The sequence below is a fragment of the Lemur catta genome, chromosome 17 (assembly GCF_020740605.2).
Source record: "Lemur catta isolate mLemCat1 chromosome 17, mLemCat1.pri, whole genome shotgun sequence".
Lineage (NCBI taxonomy): Eukaryota > Metazoa > Chordata > Mammalia > Primates > Lemuridae > Lemur > Lemur catta.
In genome coordinates, this window is record NC_059144.1 from 21,118,388 (window position 1) to 21,141,754 (window position 23,367).

General features: G+C 52.8%; 1 protein-coding gene across 5 annotated transcripts in view; it reads right to left on the bottom strand.

Annotated features, from left to right (window-relative positions):
• SRC (SRC proto-oncogene, non-receptor tyrosine kinase) overlaps positions 1-23,367 on the bottom strand; it is a 54,485-nt gene that overhangs the window by 22,901 nt on the left and 8,217 nt on the right. For 4 of the 5 annotated variants that reach the window (XM_045528619.1, XM_045528618.1, XM_045528615.1 and 1 more), the window contains exon 2: positions 10,706-10,778. The gene's annotated coding sequence lies outside the window, so the exon portion shown is untranslated. Of the gene's footprint in view, positions 1-7,784; positions 7,820-10,705; positions 10,779-23,367 lie in introns of those variants that run through there. The other variant, XM_045528620.1, reaches the window with a different exon arrangement.

Below are 23,367 nucleotides of genomic sequence, written 5' to 3' on the forward strand. Positions count from 1 at the left end.
ATTGTAGATACCAAATACCAGTCCATGATATTCAAATACTTCCAGAGCCCTGACCTTGGCCTGAGCCCTGCTCTAAGCACTTTGTAAATATTGACTTATCGAATCCTCATGATAATCTAGGAGACAACTGAGGCACAGAGAGGTTGAAGAACTTGCCTGAGGTCACACAGCATGGGTGAGAGTGGAAAGAAAGGGGAACAGGGAACCACACTGGGCAGGCAGGAATCAGGGCCTGCTCACGGGGTCCAGTGGGGGAATTCTCGGGCCCCACCTCCTGCCCTCGGGGCCTCCCTCTCACGTGGAGCAGCCACGTGTCCTTGGCAGGAGTGAGTGAGCAGAGAAGGCGGCCCAGCCCCGCTCCTGGAGAAAGTACCAGAATTCAGGCTTCAGCCAAGCAGACTGTGCCTGACGAAGGATGGCCTGTTTAGGGTGGGGTTAGTCTCAGCAGGGCCGCTGCCCTGTGGTGTGTGACCTGGGGAGGGACAGCCATCCTCCCAGGGGCAGGACCCTATCTGCCCACTTCCTGGTTCTGGGGCCCAAACGCCCAGTCACCATGAGTCTCCCCATGGACAAGGGCCAAGCCTCCGCATCTCTTCCTCCACTTGCAGCCTCCGAGGTAGAGATAGATCCTTGGGGGGGCGAGAGGAAGCAGTGGAGACCCCGCCCTGGGGATGCCTGGGTTCCCAGGGGAAGGTGGCCCCTTTCCTCCAGAGAGCCACTCCTGACCACAGGCTCTGGACTCCTCCCCAGGCAGCAGGCCTGCGCTATCGCTCCCAGGAGAGGTGCCAGGATACGGCTCCCCACACTGCCCCCTCGATGTCCCCTGTGCTGCATGCTCCCCGGGGCTGCGGCTGCCTCGGCGTCTCCCCAGCCCAGCACCCCACCCCTGCCTCTGCACGTGCCCCAAGTCATTCACCAGATATCTGCAGAGCACCTACTATGTGCCAGGCCCTGTGCTGGGTTCTGCCCATGTGGAGCCCTGGGCTATCTCCTCCCCGCACCTGTCTCCCGTTCCTCAGGCTGGGCAGGGCCCTGTCATCCTGGGCCTGGACACAGCAGTGGCGGCCCCCTCCAGCCCGCCCTCCTCCTGTGGCCAGAGTCGTCTCTAAACCACACAGACAACTGGGGCCTCCACAGAAAACTGTAACAGCCTAAGTGTGCATCAGAGGGGGACTGCGAAACAAGCCATGCTCCGGTCACCGAGTGGACAGCGAAGCAGCTGTTAAAAAGAAGAAGAAGGCCGGGCGTTGTGGCACAGCCTGGAATCCCAGCACTGTGGGAGGCTGAGGCAGGAGGATCTGGTTCTGGGGCCAGATCCTGGTTGAAGCCCAGGAGTTTGCAACCAGCTTGGGCAGCAGAGCAAGACCTCATCTCTACAAAAAAATTTTATTAAATTAGCCAGGCATGATTGTGTGCTCCTGCCTGTAGTTCCAGCTACTCAGGAGGCTGGGGCAGGAGGATCACTGGAGCCTAGAAGTTTGAGGTTACAGTGAGCTACACGCCACTGCACTCCGCCTGAGCAATAGAGCGAGATGCGAGACCCTGTGTCTAAAAAAGGTGAAATAAAGGAGAAGAAAAAAAAGAACGAGAGCTCAGCACACACTGTTAAGTGAGAAGAGGAAGACGGCAGCGTAGAATCTCCTCTGGGTATCTCAGGGCCTCAGTTTCCTCATGTGAAAAGTGGGGACAATGCCACCTACATCACAGGGTGGCAGGAAGGTTAAATGTGACAATGTGTGCGATGGACTTAGCGTGGTGCCTGGCCTGTAGCCAATATGAACAACTATTATTTCTGTAAAGAAAATGGGTCGTGCATGCATGTGGATGTGAACACATGCACGCACACAGGCACTCTGGAGGCTTAGAGAAAGTTCTGGAAGGATTCTAAACTCTTCGCAGTGTTTCATCCAAAAAGTGTGGGATGGGGAGAGGAAAATCCCTTTTTTACTTTATATCCTGTGTCAACTGACATTTAGAAATTACTTTGTTGTGATTTTCTTTAAATGAGACGTTAAAAAAATACGCAAGAGCTTCCTATCACTCCCCTGTGGATGAGGCCTAACCCCCTCACCTGGGTCACCCGGCCCTGCGGCTGGTGCTGCCACCCTCCCCCAGGCCTCTCCCGGCCTCCCCCCACGACCTGCCCGGCCAGAGGGCACCACACTGTCCCTCACCTCCTGGTCTCAGATGCCCACGACACACTTGTTCAGACACGACACCCCAGCCACTTCCTTCCCAGCTCTGAAGAACGTCACCTCTGCCTCTCAGTGGGGAGGGCAGGAGCTCCGGAGGTGACAGTGAGCACTCCAGGCGAGGAGCCTCACTCAGAAGCCAAATCGCCTTGAGCAAGTCATTTTGCCTCTCCGTTTCCTCCCTTTGAAAGGGGAATAATCATAAGCCCAACATCTGAAAATTGGGGAGCAAGTCCATCTGCGAGGAAAAGAATCGGTGCTCTATCAACAGCACCCATGTTGTTTACTGTTGTGTTGTCAGGAGGAGGCAGGAGCAGGCAGCAGGACCTTGGGTGCCGAGCACAAAGCCGGCGACTTTACACATGGTTGGTTCTCAACTGTCCCGGCGCTCAGCGCCGTGAAGCAGGGACTGTAACTGCAGCCACTTCACAGATGGGACTGAGGTCCAGAGCAGCTGGAACCTCGCCTGAGGCCACACAGCAAGCGAGTGTGGCGGAGCTGGGACACTCCCACTGCGGGACAGTGCTGTCAGGACGCACCCCTGCTCCCCTGCCCACCGTGCCCAAGGCAACACAGGGGTCAGAGGGCAACCTCCACCATCACCACCCATATCTCTGGACCCTCCAGGGAAGCAGAAGCACCATGGAGGGGTCCAAAAAAAATTTAAAAATTCAGGGCTGGAACGAGAAAGCCAGGTTCAGAGGCCAGTTCAGCACCGCCCAGCCATGCAGCCGCAGCGGCCCCCATGGGCCCCAGCTCACCCCTCTAACTGGGAACTGGTGTGACTGCTCCTACGTAATTGGGCTTATTGTGAGGAAAACATGAGGTGATATTTGTAAAGTGCCTGGGCGCATAGGAAGTGCTCGACAAATACTAGTTATTATTATCATTTCTCCTATCCAAGCACTAACCAGGCCCAGCCCTGCTTAGCTTCCAAGATCAGACGAGATCGGGCACGTTTAGGGTGGTGTGGCCGGAGACGATCATTATCATTTCTATGGAAGACCTTTTTCAGACCCTGGCCCTCGTTTCTAATCACTCTCACAATTAGGCAAAAGCCTCCAAAAATCCTACTATGTGCCCCACCCTGTGCATGGCCCTGGAGGGACTGTCTGGCAGAACTGCCTAGGAGCTGAGGGCTAGGAAAGCCACTTCACAGGGAAAGAGTCCAGAAAAGACCAGCATGTTGCTATGGACTGAATGTGTGTCGAAGCTCTGGTCCCCAGTCTGATGACATCTGGAGGTGAGCCATTAGGAGGTAATTAGGTTTACATGCAGTCATGAGGGTAGAGTCCCCATGACAGGATCAGTGCCCTGAAGAGAAGACCAGAGCCCTCTCTTCCTGCCATATGAGGACGCAGCAAGAAGGTGGCCATCTGCAAACCAGGAGGAGAGCCCTCACCAGACGCTGAATGTGCCGGCACCTTGTTCTTAGACTTTCCAGCCTCCAGAACTGTGAGAAATAAATGTGTGTTGTTGAAGCCACCCAGTCTGTGGTATTTCATTACAAAAGCTTGAATGGACTAGGACACATGTCACTAGTTAACCTCACTTTACAATGCCTGCCAATGCAATTAGCTTAGACAATGAAATGGAGGAAATAAAATGGAATTAGAAAAAGGCCGGGTGAGGTGGCTCATGCCTGTGATCCTAGCACTCTGGGAGGCCGAGGCGGGAGGATTGCTTGAGCTCATGAGTTCAAGACCAGCCTGAGCAAGAGCATGACCCCCATCTTTACTAAAAATAGAAAAAATTAGCTGGGCGTGGTGGTGCGTGCCTGTGATCCCAGCTACTCGGGAGGCTGAGGCAGGAGGATTGCTCGAGCCCAGGAGCACGAGGTTGCTGTGAGCTAGGCTGACGCCACAGCACTCCAGTCCAGGCAACAGAGCAAGACTCTGTCTCAAAAAAAAAAAAAAGAGTCATCATTTGCAGATGGTATGGATGTAAATCAGGGGAAATCCAAGAGAATTTACTGCAAAACTATTAAACAAAAATCAAATTAAATAAAGTGGCAGCAAATTAAGTTAATATTCAAAACTCCACAATATATCTATATACCAATAGCAATTAGAAAATAAAATGAAAGAAAGCTTAGCATTATAAAAATATCAATTATTCCAAAATCAATCTAAAAGTTGAATGCGATCCCAATAACAACCCCAGGATTTTTTTTTTAACTAGGTAAGTTAATTTTTTAATTTCTATGTTAAGGCCAGGCATGGTGGCTCACGCCTGTAATCCTACCACTCTGGGAGGCTGAGGCGGAAGGATCGCTTAAGCTCAGGAGTTTGAAACCAGCCTCAGCAACGGTGAGACCCCGTCTCTACTAAAAATAGAAAACTTAACCGGGCATGGTAGTGCTCGCCTGTAGTCCCAGCACTCGGGAGGCTGAGGCAGGAGGATTGCTTGAGCCCAGGAGTTTGAGGTTGCTGTGAGCTAGGCTGACGCCACGGCTCTCTAGCCCAGGCAACAGAGTAAGACTCTGTCTCAAAAAAAGAAAAAATAAAATAAAATAAATTTGTAAGTTAAAGTATATAGATAAGAGCAAAATCCTAAAAAGAAGAGTAATGAGGGAGAAATAGCACAACCAGATAGTAAAACTTAAAGTCACTATACTTAAAACTGTGTGATATCAGCACATAAATAGATCAATGAAACAGAATAGAGGGTCCAAAAACTGTCCCCAAACACACAGAAATTTAATACACAATGAAGGTGTCACTTCACACTAGTGAGAGAAAAGGTGGGCTATTTTTACGATGGAGCTGGGACCAACAGTCTGCCAGCAGGAAACAAATGAAGCTGGATCTCAGTCTCACTCCTTATGCCAGCAAATTCCCAATCAATCAGATTTAAACCACAAAAAAAGTGAAACTATAAAGCTCTAAAAGGGGGAGGAGAGAATACATAATATTGTCTGATCTCAGAATGGGGAAAGCATTCCTAAACATAACACAAAACCTAGAAATCATTTTTAAAATGATAAATCAATGTCCCATAAAAATCCACAATATCTGTGTGGCTCAATAAACACCATACACAAATTCAAGAGACAAAGATCAAATTAAGAAAAATATTTGCAACTCATATGATAGACAAGGGTTTTTTGTCCTTTAATATATAATGAGCTCCCACAAAATAAGAAAAATGACCAGACAGTTTACAGACAAAGCAAGCCAAACAGCTCTTAAACATATGATGCTCAACCTCACTCGTATGACAAATGCAAATTAAAACCACGCAAGCTACCCAACAACAGCAGAACACACATTCTTCTCAAGTACACATGGAACATTCTCCAGGATAGACCATATGCTACACCATAAAACAAGCCTCAATAAATTTAAAAGGAGTGAAATCATACAAAGTATGTTTCCAACCATGAGAGAAGGAAATAAGAAATCAATAACAGAGAAATTTGGGAAATTACAAAGATATCAAAATTAAATAACACTCTTCGATAACCGATAAATCAAAGAATAAATAACAAAAACATTAGAAAATACTTTGAGATGAATGAAAATGAGAACACAACACATCAAAATGTACGGATGTAGCCTGGCGCGGTGGCTCACGCCTGTAATCCTAGCACTCTGGGAGGCCGAGGCGGGTGGATCGCTCGAGGTCAGGAGTTCGAGACCAGCCTGACCAAGAGTGAGACCCCGTCTCTACTAACAATAGAAAGAAATTATCTGGCCAACTAAAATATATATAGAAAAAATTAGCCGGGCATGGTGGCGCATGCCTGTAGTCCCAGCTACTCGGGAGGCTGAGACAGTAGGACCGCTGAAGCCCAGGAGTTTGAGGTTGCTGTGAGCTAGGCTGATGCCACGGCACTCACTCTAGCCCGGGCAACAAAGTGAGACTCTGTCTCAAAAAAAAAAAAAAAAAAAATGTACGGATGTAGTAAAAGAGAACTTAAAGGGAAATTTATAGCTGTAAATGCCTAGATTAAAACAGAAGATCTCAAATCAATATTAAGACACTGGCAAAAGAACCCAAGGCAAGGAAAAGCAAAGAAACAATAAAGATTAGAACAGAAATTAATAAAATAGAAGATGTCTTAAAATAGAGGAAAAAAAGCCTAAAAATTGCTTCTTTGAAAAGATAAACGAAATTGACAAACCTTTACCTACACTGAACATGGAAAAAAGAGAGAAGACAAATTTCTAAAATCAGGAATGAAAGAGAAAACATTACTACTATTCTTAAAGAAATGAAGATTATATGAGAATACAAGGGACAACTCCATGCCAACAAATTAAATAACTTAGATAAAATGGGTGAATTCCTAGAAAACACAAACTGCCAAACCTAAGAATAGAAAATCTTAATAAATCTAGAACAAGTAAAGAGATTGAATTAGTAATTTTAACACTTTTCACCAAAAAAAAAAAAAAAAAAACCCAGGCCCAGATAGCTTCACTGGTGAATTTTATCAAACATTTAAGGCGTTAATATCAATTCTTCACTAGAGAACACTTCCCACTCATTCTATGAAGCCAGTATTACCCTGATACGATAACCAAAGACATCATCAGAAAACTACAAACCAATATCTCATATGAATATGGATGCAAAAATATTCTACAAAATAGTAGAGAACTGGATCCAACAACATATGAAAAGGATTATATACCATGACTGAGTGAGATTTATCTCAGGAATACAATGTTGGTTTAACTTCTGAAAACCAATTAGTGTAATGTACCATACCAGTAGAATAAATGACAAAAACCATATAATAACCTCAATACATTCATAAAAAGCATTTGACAAAATCCAACACGCTTCATGATAGAAACACTCAATAGAAGAGAATTTCCTCAACATGAGAAAGGGCAGCTGTGAAAAACCCACAGCTACATCATACTCAACAGTAAAAGAATGAACACTGTCCCCCTAAAATCAGGAATGCAACAAGGATGTCCATTCTCACAACTTCTATGCAAGATTGTGTTAGGCCGGGCATGGTGGCTCATGCCTGTAATCCTAGCACTCTGGGAGGCCAAGGCAGGAGGATTGCTTGAGGCCAGGAGTTCAAGGCCAGCCTCAGCAAGACCAAGACCCTGTCTTTACTAAAAATAGAAAGAAATTAGCCAGACAACTAAAAATAGAAAAAAAAAAATTAGTCAGGTGTGGTGGAGCACAACTGTAGTCCCAGCTACTTGGGAGGCTGAGGCAGGAGGATCACTTGAGCCCAGGAGTTTGAGGTTGCTGTGAGCTAGGCTGACACCACAGCACTCTAGCCGGGGCAACAGAGTGAGACTCTGTCTCAAAAAAAAAAAAAAAAAAAAGATTGTGCTGGAGGTTCTAGCCAGAGCAATTAGGGAAGAAAGTAAGTGAAATATAAGGTCCAAATTAGAAAGGAAGAAGTAAAACTATCTCTATTTGCAGATAACATGATCTTATGTATAAAAAATCCTAAGAATTCTACTAAAAAATTATTAAAACTAATAAACAAGTTCAATAAGGTTGCAAGGTACAAGATCAATATATAAAAATAAATTGTATTGCTATACACTAGCAATGAATGATCCAAAAATAAAATTAAGAAAACAATTTACAATAGCCAGGCACAGTGGCTCATACCTGTAATCCCAGCACTTTGGGAGGCCAAGGCAGAAGGACTGGTTGAGGCCACGAGTTCAACACCAGCCTGGGCAACATAGAAAGACTCCGCCTGTGCAAAAAATAGAAAAATTAGCCAAACGTGATGGCCTATACCTGTAGTCCCAGCTACTCTGGAGGTTGAGGCAGGAGGATCATTTGAGCCCAGGAATTGGTGGTTGCAGTGAGTTATGATCACACCACTGCACTCCAGCCTGGGCAACAGAGCAAGACCCTGTCTCTTAAAAAAAAAAAAGTGTGTGTGTGTGTGTGTGTGTGTGTGTGTGTGTGTGTATACACACACACACATATAGGCATAAATTTCATGACCTTGGATTACAATGATTTCTCAGATACGACACCTAGAGCACAAGCAACAAAAGGACAAAGAGATGAACTGGACTTCATCAAAATTACAACCTTTTATGTCCCAAAGGACACCAAAAAGAAATTAAAAAGAAAACCCCGGTGGCTCACGCCTGTAACCCTACCACTCTGGGAGGCCAAGGCGGGCGGATCACTCGAGGTCAGGAGTTCGAGACCAGCATGAGCAACAGCAAGACCCCGTCTCTACTAAAAAAATAGAAAGAAATTATCTGGCCAACCAAAATATATATAGAAAAAATTAGCCGGGCATGGTGGCACATGTCTGTAGTCCTAGCTACTCGGGAGGCTGAGGCAGTAGGATCGCTGAAGCCCAGGAGTTTGAGGTTGCTGTGAGCTAGGCTGACGCCACGGCACTCACTCTAGCCCAGGCAACAAAGCAAGACTCTGTCTCAGAAAAAAAAAAAAGAAAGAAAGAAAACCCACAGAATGGGAGAAAATGTTTGCAAATGATATATATGATCCGAGACTTATGTTTAGACTCTATAAAAATCTCTTACAACAAAAAGACAAACAACCCAATTTTTACATGGGCAACTGACCTGAGTACACATTTTTCCAAAGAAGATATACGAATGGCCAACGAGCACCTGAAAAGATGCTCAACATCATTAGTCATTAGGGAAATGCAAATCAAAACCACAATGAGATAATGAGATACTATTTACATTCCCTGGGATGGCTAGAATCAAAAAGACAAGCGTTGGCAAGGACATGGAGAAATGGGAGCCTCCATACATTGCTTGTAGGAATGTAAAACGATGCAGCTGCTTTGGAAAACAGTCTGGCAGTTCCTCAAAAGGTTAAACATGGAGCTACCATATGAACCAACAATTCCACTCCTAGGTATTTACCCAAGAGAAGTAAAAACATATGTCCATACAAAAACTTGCACGTGAATGTCCACGGCAGCATTACTGGTAATAGCCAAAAAGTGGAAACAACCCAAACATCCGTCAGCTGAAGAACGGATAAATAAAATATGGTATATGCATATAATAAAATATTATTTGGCAAGAAAAAGGAATGAAGTATTGATACATGTGACAACACGAGTGCATCTTGAAAACATTATGCTAAGTGAAAGAAGCCAGTCATAAAACAACCACATACTGTGTGATTCCATTTATATGAAATGTCTAGAATATGCAAATCTATAGAAACAGAAACTAGATTCATTGTTGCCTAGGCCTGGGGGAGGAAAGTTTAGGGGGAAGTGGGGAATGACTGTAATTCGTACCCAGTTTCCTTTTGGGGTAATGAAAATGTTCTGGGTTTTTTTTTTTTTTTTTTTTTTGAGAACTCTTGAACTAGAAAATGTTCTAAAATAGACTGTGGTGGTTGCACAACTCGGTGAATATACTAAAAACCACTGAATTGTACACTTTAAATGGATGAATTATATGGGATGTGAATTTTATCTCAATAAAGCTATGATGTATTTTTTTAAAAAACTACCTTGGAAGCCACTGTTCTCCTATCAGATTGGCAAAAAATTCAATAATATCACAGAATTCAATAATATCCTGTGTTGGTGAGACTGGAGAAAACCAGGCGGCGTGGTGTGCAACAGCACAACCTCTCTGAAGACAATCTGACAGTATCTATCAAAATTACAAATGCATACACCTACTGACCCTGCAGTCTGGGATTAACCTTAGAGGAATCCTCACACACAAACACTAAGCATATGATTGGGGATGTGCACTGCAGAATTGTCCGCAACAAGAGAAAAACTGGATACAACTCAAGTATCTTTCACTAATTAAATAAAACCTCACCTCCATGCACTCAGTGGAATACTATGCAACCATGAAAAAAGAAAGGCATGGCACAAACTGATCCTCGAGGTACACTCTCAAGAGAAGAGTCAGCTGTAGATGCTATGCTGTCATTTGTTTTAAAAAATATTTTATTCTCTGGCTGAGAACGGCGGCTCATGCCTATAATCCTAGCACTCTGGGAGGCCAAGGCAGGAGGATCACTTGAGCTCAGGAGTTCGAGACCAGCCTGAGCAAGAGCCAGACCCCCATCTCTACTAAAAATAGAAAAATTAGCCGGGCATGGTGGTGCACACCTGTAGTCCCAGCTACTCAGGAGGTCGAGGCAGGAGGATCACTTGAGCCCAGGAGTTTGAGGTTGCTGTGAGCTGTGATGATGCCACTGCACTCTACCTGGGGCAACAGAGAAAGACATTGTCTAAAAATATATATATATATTTTTCTTTGCAAATGTTTCATATTGAGTAAAATGCAGAAGTTAAAAATATCAGCACCCAGCACATCACTATTGAAATTCACATTATTTGTTTAGATATACATGCTTATCCATGCCTGGATCTCCCTGGAAGGATAACTCCAGAAATTCTTTGAAGTGGTTGCCTCTGGCAAGGAGACCTGGGTAGGTAGGAAAGATTTACTTCTCCCTGTCTCCTTTTAAAATGAATTGTTTTGTACTCTGTGTGTAGGTGTGTGTTTTAATGTTTTTTCTTTCCTTTCTAAGAAAAAACGCAGGCTTACCTGGTTTCAAGTTCTGGCTCTGGCTCTCATAGCTGGGCAAGTTACTTCACTTCTCTGCGCCTTGTGTTCTGCTCTATAAAGGGAAGGATAATGTGAATAGCTACCTCGCAGGATTGTTGTAGAGGGTTAAATAAGCCGATGCAAGCACAGGTCCTTGCTGGTTATTAATCTGTTACTAGGGCACCAGGGCGGACTGTACCAGGTACCACCAGAGAGCCTCAGACCAGGCGTTCAGAGATCCCCTCCAGCTGGGAGAAACTGGGAAAGGCTTCCTGGGAGACGCAGCGTTTGAGAAGGGCTTCGAGAACAAGCAGGATTTCAGGGGGTGATGTTCCTGGCAGGGAGCCATGCAAGTAAATGGCGGGAAGTAGCAAAGCCCTGGATATTCATTCAATCGCTGCGCAGTCACTGGCTCCTTCCACAAAGCTTAGCTGAGCACCTACTATGCACCAGACACTGCAGTGGGAAAGATACCAAAAGCCAGCCGGCTGGGCTAGCCTAGGGACAAATTACAGAAGGTACAGTGACAGTGACAACGAGGGGCTGGGACAGAGCTTTGCCCAGGTCCCAGTGCTCACAGAGCAGACCAGGAAAAGGAGGCTCAGAGGAGAGGGACTGCCCCAGATCACACAGCATGTTCTCAACTTTTGAAAATAACCTCTCTCGGCTCCGCCCTCTCCTCAGCCCATAGACCTGCAGCAGAAAAACAGGGGCCCTCCTGACATGCATTCATCGCAGGGGAGACGGGTGCCGAATACACTGGGGGCCCCAGAGAGGAGGGACAGCTGGCTCTCAGACGGTAACAACAGCTACCGTGTGTGGCAGGCTCCACGCTAAGAAGTGTGCTATAGCCGCGTGAGCCCAGGCAAACCTGCCCCAGTCCTCTGTGGTCAGCCCCATTTTGCAATGAGCAAACTGAGGCGCAGAGGTCTAGCTGCTTGTCTAATGTCACATAGCTCGTAAAAGACAGTGTCAGGAGGCAACCTGGATTGTCTGGGCTCCCAGTCTCTCCCCCACCCCCGCCCCTCCCCTAAAGGAGACACCCGCAGGGCCTCCAGCAGCAATCCGCAATCACACCCTCTCAGAAGGGCCCTAGGTGGAAGCTGTTCTCAGCTGGTCCAGGAATGTCCCTTAATAACAGAGGCCCAAGGCGTGGGGGGTGGGGAATGTATGGGGCATGGAGAAAGGAGGCAGTGGGAGGGTGGGGACCCATTGGCCATCCATCTTCCAGAAGACGCAGAAGGCTGCATCACGCACCTGCTCCAGCCAGGTGGGGGCATCATGGTTAACGGGGGACCCTGAGCAAGTTGACCAAAGCTTCCTTTGGAACCGCAGAGATGCCCACATCGTCCTCGGGCAGTGGCGAAGGTGAACGAGGCAATGCGTGCAAAGCCTGGGCACACACGCCGCGCTGGGTAAAGGGGGGCCCTTACTGTCACTGCCAGCATTACCATTCTCATAGTCACAGTCAACTCTCCAGTTCTCACCAGGACCCCGCTACAGTGACAATCAGCCCCCTCTTCCAGAGGAGGGGACAGAGAGAGGCTCAGAGAAGCCGTGTCAGGTGCCTGGGCCACCATCCAAGACGGCAGAGGGCCGGCTGTGGCCCCTGACTCTCCTGGCCCCGGGCCACGGTTGGCACCTCTCCCTGAGCCCACTGGGCCCAGCTGGGCTCAGGCAGGAAGTCCTTACACCAGGGACTAAGCAGAGTCCCTTAACCAGCCCATCTTCCAAAGGGGAAATGGAGGCCCAGAGAGGAAGAGTGGCTGGCCCAAGGCTACACAGCAGGCCCGGAGTAGGGCAGGGAGCAGCCCCAAGCCTCCAGGCTCAGCAGACCTCTCCCTCCCGCCCTGTGGGCCTCTGAGCTGAGCCTGGCTAGTGTCGGCACTGGGCCAAGGAGCCTCAGAAGGACCACTCCGGAGTGAGTGTGTGACCTCTCGGAGCTCCCAGGGCTGGTGCCACATACTCCTCTCAACAGCCCTATGGGGCAGGCCCCCAGCAGGAGTGGCCCTGTCCACAGAGGGGGAAACTGAGGCTGGCAAGGGCACGAGAGGGCACCAGCCCAACCTGCCCATCTTGCAGATGGGAACTGCATCCCCTCTGGGCCCAACATGCTCTTCCTGCCTCCTGTGTGGCCTGCCACACCCCAGTGGAAGCTGCCCACGGGCAGGGATTGTCCCCTGGTTCTCTGTGTGTCCTTCACACCATCAGAAGAATTACCTGCTCAACTGGGTGTTTTTCTACAAGTGTAGAAATGTAGAAAGGACAGCGACTTCAGGGAGAATCTGAGTAATGGCAGTAGTAACAGCTAGCATCTATTTAGCACCTACTGTGTGCCATTATTACCACACCGTACAGCTGAGACTGAAACACACACAGATTAGATGATGTGCCTAGGATCCCACTTCCCAGCAGCTGCGTGACAAGTCCCCGCGCCTCTGAGTGTCTCCCTGGCAGGGGCTGCCACCCAGAGCTGCTGGGAAAGGCCAGCAGCCGGGACCAGGGTCTTGTTGGCAGGGTCCGGGGCCAACTCAGCCGCTCCCCGGAACCCACGGTTGTCAGCTGCCCTGGTGCAGACTGGGGTGCAATGGGGTGTGCTGAGCGCGGTGTGGAGGCCCACGTTTCCCCCCGGGCTTCTCGCCCCCCGCCCTCCCACCTGGGGTCCACGCCACCCCTCCAATGCTCCCAGCAGCCCTGGCGCAAGCTGTGGCCACACTCATTTTACACACGAGGACACAGGGGCTCCAGGAGGCTGCCCCAGCCAGAGAGGGGACAGCCGGGGTGCAACTCAGATCTGAGTGACACCACAGCCCGTCCCCTACCCCCCACTGCACCTGCAGGGAGAGCACGGTGGGCAGCCCAGAGGGGGCACGGCGGCCGGAGGCAGGGGTGCAGAATGCAGGGGCCTGTCGAGTCCCGGCTTGACCGGTGGCTGCTGGCCCTTGGCCCAGACATGAGGAGGCTCAGGGGAGACCCCAAAAGGGGTCTGTTCAGCAATTCACATTGGGAAGGCCAAAAAAACTGAGGGGGGCCATGAAGGTTTTCTTAGGCCTCTGGGGCTGGGGGTGGGGGGGTCACAGCACAGAGGCCCCATTCCACAGCGATCCCATCAGAGCACAGCCATCTCCAGCTCTGCGAGGGCAAGAGGAGACATCTAAACCACGGAGAGCTTCCCGGAGGAGAAGACATCTCGGCTGAGGCCCAAAGGCAAGGCAGTTGTGAAGAGAAGGCGGGAGTGTGGTCCAGGTGGATGGGACCGCTTGCCACAGGACAAAGGCAGGGGGCCGGTCGCTTTGAGTCAGGCAGCCTCAGTTTCCTCGGCAGCAAAATGGGGGAAAGACAGGCACACAGTGTGGCTCCCCCTTCCCCATACCTACTTCCCACCACCCCTCCCTCCTCCAAGGCCATGGCCAAGAGTGTGGTCACCGAGAAGCGGGCTGCTGGGTCCTCTTGGGGCCGGTGAGGTTGGTAGGTTTGGGGGAGCTTCACTGACCCCCGACCCCAGCTGCTAGCCCAGAGTCCATCACCAGGCAGCCCCAAAGGGAGGTGGGCAGGGCAGCTCACGAGGCCGGGAGGTCACAGTCCCAACCTCAGGGAGCCACTGGGACATCCCCTTTCACAGATGAGGCTGGGGCTCAGAGAGGGGGCTGCCCAGCCCTGGGCCACACGGCGAGGCTGAGGCCTGCCCTGAGGAAGGGTGTGGGCAGGGGGCACTGGCACCAAAGGTAAGATTCTTGGGGCACCAGGCCCCAGAGCGCTGTGCTAAGGAGAAGCTAGAAGGGGAGACGCCGGCCCCAAGGGGCCCACAGGGCATCACGGCCCGGCCTGGTGAGCGGAAGGCCCCCATCGGATCTTGTGTGACAAGTCACAACCCCACCTGGGCCTCAGCATCTGTGCCTGCACCCAGAGGGCCAGGCATGTCAAGGATCCCTTAGCAGACGCCCCCAGTATCAGGAGGTGACAAGTTTCGCTTTCTCCCAGCCTAAGGTCATCAATTCCGGGGCCCCCAGCTGCCCCACCCCCACTGGCTGATGGCTGACGGGCCCTCGGGGGTGCAGGCACCAGCCGGCCCCTGCCCACGGCACCCGCTGTTTCCTGCCAGCCGCTCTGGCTGCTTCTCCACTCGGGGAACACACAGTGCCACTCCTCCCCGCCCACGCCCGTGCAGGCACGTCCCTCCAGGGACACTGGTGGGCAGGAGCACACAGCGGCCAGGCCCCTCCACATGGTCCTCTCTGGCTGTGTGGCTGCAGGAGGGTCCAGCCTCCCTTTACTCATCCACGAAATGGGGTCTCTGGCAACCTCTGCGCTGGAGGTGGGGGGACGGTGGCCAGCAAGATGGTCCAAACCCTCATCACCCCTGCCTGCTGCGCACAGGGCCAAGGCCAGACTCGGCCGGAGGAGGCTGCTGCAAGCTCCTGCCTCCCTCTCTCCTCCCCTCCCTGAACTCTAACTATCCTCCAGCCTGCAAGCCTTTGCACGTCACCCACCCCACCCCACCACCATGTCCCCCCATGAACCCCAGGGTACCCTCTGGGCCTGATCACAGGTAGTACCTGACCTTGCTTGCCCCCTAGGCTGAGAGACGTGAGAGAGGCACCCCCCTTTTCTGGGCTCACACAACCCCCATCACATGGGGATTAAGAGCTGGACTCAAAATCCTGCTCTGGATGTTCCTTGCTGTGTGACCTTGGGAAAGTTACTCCACCTCTCTGTGCCTCTGTTTCCTCCCCTGTAAAACAAGGATAAACATAATAACCTATTTCAAAGGGTTGTTGTGAGGATTAAATGAATTCATATAGGTGAAGTGCTCAGGACAAGGCCCTGACCCTAGCAAGGGTGCCCCAAGTGTTTGCTATCAACCAAAGTCATAGTAGCAGCTATTACGTGTTGAGCACCTACTGTGTGCCAGGCCCTGTGCTCACTCTCTTACCTGAATTACTGCACAACAGCATGGGAGGCAGGGCTGTTATGAACCTCACTTTATGGCAAGAAGAGGGAGGCCCAGAGGCATCAGCTTCATCATCAAAATATATCTGGGAGGAGAGGATTTTGCCAATATAATGAAATTATTGTTGGCTGGGTGCAGTAGCTCACACCTGTAATCCCAGCACTTTGGGAGGCCAAGGCAGGAGGATGGCTTGAGGCCAGGAGTTTGAGATCAGCCTGGACAACATATGGAAACCCTGTCTCTACAAAAATAATCAATCAATTAATTAAATTTTAAAGAAATTAGTATTAATTTCTTTTAGATGGATTATGGTTCAATGGCTACTTTTCTAAACACAGAGTCCTTGTCGTTTAGAGATGCACACTGAAGTATTTACACATGAAAGGTGACACCTGGGATTTGCTTTAAAGTGACATGGGAGAGGGGGTAGGACAAAATGGGTGTGGAGGGGTTGGTGCTGGGGTCAGCAATGGGTTCAGGAGGGTTCGTTACAGTAATACGCCTCCAGGGTAGAGAGTGGAAAAGGAGGGATTAAATTAAATATTGCAAAAAAAAAAAAAAATGCTTGCCCCTTTCCCTCTCCAACAACGAGCCCCCACCGGGCACACCGTGACCACCCCCCCACCCCGTGGGGCTATCGTGCAGCCAGCTCCCTGGTCCCCCTGCCCCCGCCTCCCTCCCCAGTCTGCTCTCCACACAGCAGCCAGATGAGAGCCAGAACCCTCCTCTGTGACCCCCATCTCACTCCAAGTCCAAAGCCAACGTTTTCAGAATGGTCCAGAGGCCCCACCTGATCCAGCCCCTGGGTCCTTCTGCCCTCACCTCCCTGCATTCTCCCCCTAACTCGCTCTGTTCCCCTGGCCTCCTTGCTGTTCCAACACTGCAGGCCTGCCCTGCCTCAGGGTCTTTGCACTGGCCGTTCCCTCCCTAGAGAGCTGCATGGCTCCTCCCGCCCCTGCTTTGATGTGAGCTCCCGGGAGGTGCCGGAGGTGTCCCCTGGCCACCCTCCAGTTGCAACCTCCGCAACCCCCTTCCTGCTCGAGGCTGGACTCGGGGCACTTTCCACCTTCTTACAGCCCATGTGTGCGGCTGCCTTATTTGTTGTGTTTTCCCATGTCCCCTCTAGAATGTGAGCTCTGCCACAGCAGGGACTTCTGTCTGGTTGGTTATGTGCTATACCTGCATCCTCTAGAACACTGGCTGGCACACAGCAGGGCTCAGTAAATATTTGCTGGATGGATGGATGGATGGATGGACCCCGCCCAGGGCCCCGCAGGAGGAGGAGGTGGCAGGCCTCAGCCCCACGTCTGTCCAGCCCCACAGCCTATGCCCCCACCACTGCGCTCTCCTGCCACCTGCCTGGCACGTCTCTGTGGCCTCTGACCAGCGCTTACTCAGGGCAGTGTGCAAGGCTGCCACCAACCACTCCAGGCCCCAAGCCCCGCCCGGCCGGAACTCGGTCCCAGGGGATGTTTGCTGAATGAGCAAGGAATGCGCGAGGAGCGAGCAGGGCCGGCAGGCCAGGGCAGCCAGACACGTCTGGTCCCGTGGTCACGGTGTGAACATGCTCAGGGCTGACGGGCCTCAAACCGGCTCTGCAGGTGGGGCCGGGTGGAGGACTGTGGACTCGGGCTGGCACCGGCAGAGACGGAGGGGTGACACTGCAGCCAGGGGACCGCAGCGCTCCCACTAACTCACGCTGTCCCAGCCCCAGCTGTTCTGGAGCTTCCTTGTGGGCAGGAAGGGGGACCCTTCTGGACCCCAGCCCAGACCTGCAGTGTAGGGGACAGAACCCCGTCCCACTAGGACCCCTGCAGGAAGCCCTGGAGGGGAGGGCAAGGCCCGGAAGTGGGTGGCGCCTGAGCAGGGCAAGGTGAGTTGAGTCCCGGGGCTGGGCGGCAGGTGACCTGGTATAGAAACCCCGCTCTCTCCCAAGTTGCTGTGTCGCCCTGAGCCTATCCAGGTGCCCTTCTGGACTCAGTTTCCCCATGTGGAAAGTGCTGTTGGCCATGGATCCCAGGACCTTCAGTGCCAAGGTGCTGAGTTATCTGGAAGAGGCCACTCAGCACGTCCAGCCCTGCCCAAAGCCCAGCTCTGGGGTGGACACAGCCAGGGCCCGGGGTCACACGTACTCCCGCACTCCCCACAGAAACAATAATCAAAACTCCTGCTGACTACTGAACCCGGACTGGGTGCCTGGCACTGGGGGTGGCACTTTGCGCTGTCCCACGTGGTCCTCCCAAGAGCACTGTGAGGTGGGGACCGTTGCTGTGGCCATCTCAGAGCACAGGAACTGAGGGCCAATTCATATGGCGAGTTGGAGTCCAGGCCTCCTGACCCCACCCCCGGGCTCACACCGGGCAGCTTCCATCTCCCCGAGAGAGTCCAGCTCTGACACCCGGCACACTCTGAAGTTGTTAGCTGGGATTCAGGGGGAAGGGTTCATAGTTCCCAAACCCATAGGCTCCCTGGGCCCTGAGAGGCCAAGGTCCAGCCCTACTGTGTAACCCAGGCCATGGCATACCACTCTTGGACTCAGTTTTCCCATCTGTAGAATGGGTACGATCCAGCTGGCTTCACCTAGTGTTTGAAGCTGCAGGAACTAGAGGACTCTGTCTAGCCCTCGGGGCAAGGCCGGGAAGCCACTGGGCCTGTGTGTCTCCACGTGGATGTGGGAGGCAGCAAACACGGACCAGAAGCCCACAGCTGTCTGTGAAAGGACGCTGCCCCTCAGCACCAGCTGCCCGACAGAGGCAGGATGATTCTGCTTGCCCCCGACACCCCCAGGTAACCCAGTCCCAACCCCGGTCAGTCCCATCTCCACACACACCCCGAGTCCACTTCCCTCCCTCCCTCCACCACCACATCCTAACCGAGTTAGGATTAGGGCTGCCCAGTACAAGGCAGAGAGCCTTTCTGAGTGCCCGTCTGAAGCCTTCAACCCTGCTCACACACCTCACAGTCCCACACTCCTAAGACAAAGGACAAAATCCCCACAAGGCCCTAAAGCGACTGTACCGGCCCCGCCCCCTTCACTGGTCCTGCTCCATCCGCATAGGCTACTGCCCTTTCCCCAAGACCCCAGCACACGCCTGCCTCAGGGCCTTTGCACCCCTGTTCCCTCTGCCCAGAGCACACTTCCCCAACATCCACGCGCCTCCCTCCCTCACTTCCTTCTAGTCTTCAGGATTCGTGTCACCTGCTCAGACAGGCCTTTCTTGACCAGCTGTTTAAACGGCAAAACACCCAGCTGACTCTGCTCTCTCTGAGTCTCAGTTCAAAAGCCACCTCCTCATGGAAGGCCTCCCTCATGCTCCAGCCCTAGTGAGGACCTTCAGCGTCTTCCCAGCATGAACCACAGCTCTGATGACGTAACACACAGTGTAAGTACATGTCTCGTGAAGAAGGGGCCACTTCTGTCTTTCCCATAGCTGAACACTCGGTGGTGGGTGTCATATTCAAAACAGTTGGGATGCCTGGGTACCACCAGGCCGGGACAGACGCTGGCTGCCAGTGCACAGCCCAGCACGGGGAGGGTACTGCAGATGGACGGACGGACGGATGGATGAATGGATGGGTGGGTGGATAGGTGCGGAGGGCACCCCCAGTGCACCTGCTGCCCAGAGAAGAGAAGGGTCCCCCCGAGCTCACCAGCCAGGCCTTGGCAAGAGCAGCTGCAGCCAGCCTGGCCTCTCCCCCTGCACGACCCAACTTTCGTTTCCCATCCTCTCCATCTGAGGAAGCGCCCTTTCCCCGGGGGAACTGAGTGAGGAGGAGGGGGGCTCCCAGGCTCCATCCGTCCCGCCACAAAGGGGCTTTGTCCTCCGTTCTGAGAAGCCAGGGCAGACCGGAAGCCGCCTTCCACAGCCCGGCAGGTCCCCGCACCCCGGCCAGCTGGGGCGACAGCTCAGAAGCCGGATCCCAGAGGCTGGCACCGTGCTGGGCACACTCCTCCAAAATCTCATTTAATCCTCTCAGGAGCCCTAGGATGGAGGCCCTAGGGTGACCCCCATTTTTGGAGATGGGGAGACTGAGGCTCAGAAGGGCAAAGTCACTTGGCCAAGGTCTCGCAGCCGGCAGGTAACAAAGCTCGGATTCAAACCCAGGCCCCCCTGGCACCGGAGTCAGCAGCCGCAGCTCCCAGCTCGCCCTGCCCAGAGTTTGGACTCTCTGGGTTCGAGCCGGTAGAGGGGTCTTTATAGAGGCAGGGGTGGGCAACCAAGCTGGCCCTGCGCCCGAGCGGGGCAGCTTTGCCTGGCGAGGCTTCCTCGTGCCCCACGGCCAGGCAGCCTTGGAACCTGCCCGTCGGGCCGCAGCACGTCTCCATCTCTTCCTGCCAGGCGGGCGGCCACGAGGACAGGACGGGCAGGCAGGCAGAGCGGGGGGCAGAGGCTCCCTGGCCAGCACCCACCTTTGCCCCAGGCCCACCGGTTCTCGGTACAGCCACCAGGGGCGCCTCCCCAAACCCACACTGCCCGTGGGCCAGGCACTGCCCAGTGCCGGACAAATCTGTCTCGCCCAGGGGCCCCTCCTCACTGCCCAAGGGCCAGGCCTTCCACCGACCGGTGCCAGCCACCCTCCCAAGTCACAACTCCACGGCTCCTCGGGGCTCCAACATGAGGAGCTGCTTACAGGGTACCTTCCAGTCCCTGTTTGAGCTCTGCCTCCCCGCAGAGACCCCTCCCATCCTTCTACTGCATCAGAGTACCTCTTCCTCCAGGAAGTCCTCCCTGACCCACCCCCTCCAAGGCCCAGATCAGCCCCTACCTTCCGCCCCAGGTAGGGAGTTTTGATCCCTGTCTCGAGCCCCAGCCTCTGTGGGCTGCCTCTACTTGGCAACAGTAATTGAGCAGCTGTGCTGGGTCTCACCCTTCTTTTTGTCCTCCCTCCACACCCGCACAAAAGGCCAACCACAACCACCCTGCTCCCATCGGCCCCAGGCCAGAGCCTGAGTGCCCTGGTGAGGGTTAGAGGCCCTGCCTGATCAACCAAGTCACCTTCTACACCACCTTGTACACGACCTGCTGCTCCCCACCTCCCCGAGCTACACACACACACGCCAAGCTCTTTGCTACCTCCAGCCTTTGCACACAGGGTCCCTTCTTCCTGGCACACCCTCACCCTTTTTTTTTCTCATGAGCTCCCGTCCACCCTTTAAGACCCAGGCCAGGTAGCACCTCCTCTGGGAAGCTCTCCGGGCACCGTGCTAGGCTGCCACCGTTCCCATGGCTCCCACCCTGTGGCACGGAAAGGATCAGGGTCTTTGCCTGGCTTCCTCAGAGTACAGGCCGCCCCCAAAGTACATTCTTGGGGTCCTCAGCACTCATCACAAGGCCCAGATGTCACCATGGGTAACTGAGAGTCCAGCTGCCAACTCCCTGCCCGGGGAACTCAGGTGCGGAGCCCAGGGGCAACTCCCAGCGGCAACACTGGATCCCACTGTGCCACGACGGCCACAGATCTAAGGTGTGGGCAGAGTGGGCGGAGCGGGGAGCTCTCTGCAAGTGGCCAACTGGTAACCAAACCCACGTTGTTTCTAAAACTAGGGCACAGGAGAGAAACGGGAACAGCAGAATTGTCCCCAAATAGAACTATGGCTCATCTGGTTCCGGGGCCTTCGGGAACACCTGGCAGGGGTGGGGGCGGGGAGGGCAGGCGGCAGCTCCCAAGGCTTCAAAAGGAAACCTGAAGTTTGGCGGGCAGGGCGGCAGTGTCACCGCATGTCGCTGCAGTCAGCGTGCCGACGCCTGGCACTTCCCTCAGGGCCTGTCCAAACCCTGGGGGTTGGGGGCCTCTCCCACTTCACCCACCTGGATATGGGGTGCTCCCTCAACTGTCCCCCCTCTAAGCCTCTGCTCACGTGGGTTCTCTGCCTGAGACGCCGCTCCCCCTTCCTGCCAGTCAGCACCCTGCCCATCCTGACAGCCGGGACCGTTGACAGTTAACCGTGACACCAGCTTTTTTTTTGCTTTCTTTCTTTTTTTTTTTTTTTTAACAGATCCCATGAAGAACTAGGTGCTTTCTATAAACCAGGCATGGGCGGGCATTTGGGCAGAATGAGCTTGTCAACGGCCCTAGAAGGAAAAGTCTCCTGCCCACAGGTGAGGGAACCAAGGCTCGGGGAGAGAAGCCACTATCCAGGGCCCACGGCAGAGGGGGCAGGTGGACCAGGTGACGTGGTAGCACCCACATGCTGGCAGCCACAGGGCACCCACAAGGCTTGGTGGAGCCTGGTTCAGCCTCCTAACCAGGCCCAACCTTGGGGACTTGGCACAGCTCAGGGACAAAGTCCACAGGGTACAGCCACACACACCCAGTCCAAACAGGAACCCCTACCTGCCCTCCCCGGCCCTCCCCCCTGCCTAGAGTGGCTGCTAAGAGATTGAAGAGCCACACTGGTGGGATGTGATAGAACTGTCTCCCCCATAATATGCACAGACCCATTGCACAGATGAGAAAACCGAGTCTTGGAAAAGGGGCAGGAACTTTTTCCTTGCAGCTGTTTGTTGAGTGCTGCCTCCAGGCCAGGCCTCAGACTAACTGCTGATGTAGACGATCAATCGTAGGCCCCGGTCTGGACACATTTATTTATTACCCTCATTTCCCAGATAAGGACACCGAGCCTCGGCAAGGGGAAGCAACGTGCCCACAGTCCCAGAGCAAGAAAGTGGACAAACAGGCTTCAACCTAGTCTGAAAGCAAGAAATCGGAATCTTGGTTGAGTCCCTTCTCAGGTTCTAGGCCTCAGTTTCCCCATCTGGAAAGTGGGATGTACCCCGAGAGCCTTCGGGGCTGTGATCCCCCATTGTGACCTGGTGGATGCTGTTTCCTTCCTCTCGGTTTTCCCATCTGGATATTGGGGTTGTCTTTCTCTTCCTCCCCAGGTTAATACAAATCATAATAAAATAACAACTAACATGTATTGAGTGTGCACTACGTGCTGGCATTGCTGGCAGCATTGTGCACAATACCTCACTCGATCCTTGGAACAAGCCCATGGCGTGAGTACTGCCATTAGGCCCATTTTTCAGATGGGGAAACTGAGGCACAGAGGTTAAACTGACTCATGAAAGTCACACGGCTAGTGGGTGATGTTTGCGTGTAGAGAAGTCTCCTGGTTTTCATGCTCCCCAGGGAAGAACTGTGGGGAGGGCTGGGGGAGTGGCCATGGGTTTAGGGGGGTGCAGAGAAGGCTCAGCCCAGGTGAGGCAGGGCAGGCCCGCAGTGCTCAGGGGCCTGGGTTCAAATCCATGCACTGGACCACCCTGGGCAAGTCCCCTTGTTTCTCTGGGTTTCCTCCTTGGTGAAATGGGGCCAGGACCACCACCTCGCAGGGATGCTGCAAGGATGGGACATGCCACTTGCCTGGCACAGAGCGAGGGCTCAACTCTGTGCTGGAGGAATCAGTGACTGCCGAAGGACCCCAAGGGCTGGCCCACGGTCGCTCATTTTTCCTGCAGGATCTTGACTGTGTCTGATGCTCCTTCCAGAAAGGGAGGGAAAGTGGTATGATCTGCCTCTGCTCTGATGCTTAGAAGGCACCAAGCTCTGCCCCTTCAGGGCTGTGTGACCTCAAGGAAGTCACTTTACCCCTCTGAAATTCCAAATCCTCCTTCTGACAATAAGTCAAGTCTTTCACGGGGCTCCGGGAGAGGGATTCCTGCCTGGGGCAACTGGGGGTTCGGTGGGGGGAAGAGCCCAAGCCGAGAGA